This window comes from Lynx rufus, unplaced genomic scaffold (genome assembly GCF_022079265.1).
Source record: "Lynx rufus isolate CCGP_SWC_20201006 ecotype Redwood Valley unplaced genomic scaffold, mLynRuf1.p SCAF_7, whole genome shotgun sequence".
NCBI classification, from domain to species: domain Eukaryota; kingdom Metazoa; phylum Chordata; class Mammalia; order Carnivora; family Felidae; genus Lynx; species Lynx rufus.
In genome coordinates this window covers 101675807-101680403 of record NW_025814889.1, presented here as the reverse complement: position 1 = coordinate 101680403, position 4597 = coordinate 101675807, and positions in this window count along the sequence as shown.

Here is a 4597-nt window from a genome sequence, read left to right as displayed (position 1 = left end):
TGAGAATGCATTTTGTGTACCATTTAAAAATTGAAATAGAATATGCAAGAATGTTCAGGTTAACATATATCCAGGTACATATTAGACATTGATAACAAAGGATGCCCATATTAACAATCACTGTACGGGGACAATAAAACCTTAATACAAGTCTAGAATACAAACAACTGAGGAAAAAACAATGCAAGAATTTTATTTATGAGCATAGATAATATAATCCTAAATAAAATATTGTCAAAGAAAATGAAGCAAGGTACATAAAAATATCATAAAATTTGATTTACCATACACATGCAAAGATTATTTAATATATGAAAATGTAACTAATTATGCTAATAGATGAAAGGAAAAAACATAATTGCAACAGAAATGAGAAAGAGATTTGGAAAAAATTAACTTTTTGAAAACTATGATGAAATGGAAACTTATTTAACCTGTTGGAGGGTACCTGCCAGAAAACTACAGAAAACATTATGCTTAGAAGTAAAACAGGAGAAAGATTTTCTTTAAAGTCACCAGAAGAGAAGAATCTCACCATTACCACCGTAACAGTTACCCGTTGCTGTGAACAAATGGCCCCGCAACTTTGTGCTTTATGAAAACAATGATTTACTCATCTTCAGGGTTCTGTGAATTGACTGGGCAGAGCTCAGGTGGGATGATTTGTCTCCTCCACCTAAGTCCCAGCTGGGCTCGCTAATATGGCTTTAGTTTGGCAGGAGGAACTCAAAATGTTCTCGCTCACATGCCCAGTTCCTACCCTGGGATAGCAGGGTCCTCTCTCGCTACTTGTAGGCACTTTCTCCCTGGATAGGCTTTCACTCCCTAGTGTCCTTCTCTCCATGTGACCTCTTCAGTGGAATTGCTCAGGCTCCTTTACATCGCATCTCAGAAATCTCAGGGGACAAAAGCAGAAACTGCAAGCTTTCAAGTGTAGGCTTTTGAACTCAGATGCCACTGTATCTACGATATTCTATAGCTTAAATTAAGCTGGGATGCCTAGGTGGCTCAGTCTGACTTTGGCTCAGGTAATGATCTCACAGCTTGTGAGTTCGGGCCACCTCGGGCTCTGTGCTGACAGCTCAGAGCCTGGAACCTGCTGTGGATTTTGTGTCTCCCCCTCTGTCTGCCCCTCCCACACTCATGCACGCTCTGTCTCTCTCTCTCTCTCTCTTTCTCTCTCTCTCTCTCTCTCTCTCTCCCTCTCTCTCTCTCTCTCTCTCTTTCTGTCTCTGTCAAAAAGTATAAACATTAAAAAAAAAATCTAAATTAAGCTAAATACTAGGCCAGATTCAGTGTGGGAGATTACACAAAGGTGTGAGTACAGAGAAGAATTTGTTCATTGGGGATCATTTTGTGTCAATCTATCACAGCCATTTCATCTCAAAATTATATTAGAGATTTTACCCATCATACTAAAATGAGAAGAAGGAGAAGCATGATAAATGTGCTAATGATGATGGTATTAAGGATTGGGAGGAAACTTATTTAAAGATTATATGATTGCATATAAAATTGCATTTAGATTACATGATTGCATAGAAAATCTAGAATGAAAAAAGAAAGTCTAGGAGAATTAACAAAAAATAAAAAATGGAAGAACAAAACCATTCCTGCTAATAATCTGAATATAAAATTTGCATATAAAAATAATTTTTATATGCCACAAAGAAACACAAAACTTTTCAATTACTTAAAAAGATATGTACATTAGTAAAAAGTCAACATAAAGTATATAAGAGTACTCAGCAAAGATGTTTAAGACTTATTTGAGAAAACTGAAAATATTTTATTGACTGACATTTAAGAATACCAAGTAAGTGGAGAGATATTGCAAATGGAGAAGGATTCTCAGTATCATAAAGCAAATAATTTTTCCAATATCAGTCTATAAATTTAATGAAATTATAATCAAAATTACAAGGCTTTCCACAAAACCTAATAAGCTAATTCTAAATTAATGTCAGAGAGTAAAAAGCCAAGAATAGTCAAGACAAATCTGAGAAGGAAAATAAACAAGAGTTGGGGGTCTTGCCCTACTACTTATCAAGACCTAATTAGAGACATTAAGCCAATGTGCCATTGTTGTAGGGATATGGCTAAATGAAAACCAACAGAATAGTCTAGAAACATGTATTCATATTTTCACAAATTATAAATGGTAGAAGTGTCATTAGTAAGTAGTGAGCCAAGGATGTGTTATGATCTTGACACAATAATTCATCCGTAAGGAAAAAATAGTAATTATATTCCTACATACTGTATAGGAATATAGCTTTAAAACAGAATAAATATTTAATTGTATAAAGTAAAACGCTAAAATGTTTCTTTTTGTTTTTTTTAATTTTTAAAAATGTTTGTTTATTTTTGAGAAGGAGAGTATAAGTAAGGGACGGAGACGAAGAGATTGGGGGACAGAGGATCCAAAGTGGGCTCTGTGCTGACAGCAGACAGCTCAATGCAGGGCTCGAACTCCCAAACCATGAGATCATGATCTAAGCCAAAGTCAGATGCTTAACTGACTGAGCCATCCAGGTGCCTCAGTTTTTTGTTTGTTTGCTTGCTTTTTGTCTTTTAAAGTGGGCTTCATGCCCAGCATGGAGCCCAACATGGAGCTTAACTCATGTCCCTAAGATGAAGACCTGAGCTGAGATCAAGAGTTGGACACTTAACCAACTGAGACACCCAGGCGCCCCTGCAATGTTTCTGATAAAAGACAAAACATTTTTCAAGCTTTTGAGTAAACAGGAAGCAAAAAGCAGAAGGAATAAAGTAAAAGACTAATAAATTGGATTACATTAACAATGATAAGTCTCTGCACATCCAAGACACTGTAAGAAATGGAAATGACAACAGTACAGGGGAAAGCATATGCAATGATTCATCTGATAATGCATTATTACCAAAAGATGTTTTTAAAACTTTCAAATTAATGAGAAAATGAAGATAAAATAGAGAACTGAGCATATAATATGGACAGACAATAAAGATGGGAAATCCACAACGTTCAATAAGTAAATTAAGGGTTACTCAGTTTTTCTGAAAATGCGAAATAAAAATTTAAAAAGGGTTTAGTAAATTTTAAGCCACCTGAAGATTATACAAGTTTTTAAGAGAGTAGAGACATTTACGTAGTGCTCATAGAGGTATGGATTGGTGCGATTTATTTGGAGAGTAATTTAGCAATAATATAAATTTAAAAATGCCTGTGAAACCTTCACACACTTATCATTGGAATACAGAGACAAGAATGTTTTTTCAGCATTGTTTATAACAGCAGAAAACTGAAGTCCAATCTATCAGAGGAGAAGCATATTTGGAGTACCCATACAATGGGATAGCACATAGTTGTAAAAATTAATAAAGTAGAGCCATCTTATAAACACAGATAAATCTCACAAATACAATGTTGAAAGAGAGAAAATAAAAGGAAGTTGCCTGAGGCCTGTATAATTTGATACAAATTATAGAAAATTATAAAACATTCAAATCAAACCAAATAACTTATATATGTTTATGTGTTCATATTATTTGGTAAAACTATTTTTAAAAGATGAACTAGATTTAAACAACATTCAACCCAGCGGTTAGTTCAATTTCAAAAACATCTGTAATGTTTTATTTCATCATCTTGACGGTAAGCCCACTGATGTTCATACTGTATGCTTTTGTGTGCATGCCCTTGAAATATTATAAATATTAAAAACTAGAATTACAGAGATTGGGAATGATGCAGGAAATCTGAAATGTGGCAAATGCCGATTTTCTATTTTTAAAAAGAAAACAGGGATAGATTTTTCATTCACTTTTCAAGAAATATTTGTTGTAATTCCATTCTGTGCCAGACGCTGTCCTAGGTGCTAGAGCAAAATCAGTGAGAAGAGAAATGCCCTCACTGCTTACATGGTATCTATATTCTGAGTATTACCTGACCTACAGTCAGAATTTATGTGGTTCTGATTCAAAAATTTCCAAACTAATTGTTTAAGTGCTGTGACTTGTGACAAAATGGAACAAGTCATAGCAGGCTAACTTTATTTAAAGCTTACTTCATTTATTTCATTTAAGGGATCCCGCCCCCCCTCACACACACCTTTTATGGGGGAATATTGCACAACTCAGTTCTTTGATCTACTAACATGTTGTTGTGTTTGGGTTTTTTGTTTTTTGTTTTTCTTCTTTGTGGCTTGGGCAAAGATATAGATGATATGTTTATTTTTATTTTTCCACTTGAAACTTAAAGAAATAAAAAAAATGTTCATATGCAAATACCAGTATACCAAGTTAACCAAAATTATGTCAAATTTTTTCTTCTCCAAAACCACATTGCTTGCCATAAGTTTACAAATACTCTTGCAGCATGAATATATATATATATATGTATATATATATATACATATACATATATATGTGTGTGTGTGTGTGATCACAGATTTTATATTATATAGATATAATCACTCTCTAAAATTTGTGATTATCAATTGCAGTGGTTTAACTGCTTTGTCCCAACTAGTTGTGAATCATGTTGATAGTTATATGCCATTAACAAATAATAGGTCCTGTTTTCAAACGATTTTCTTTTTCTAAAAGAGTAGAT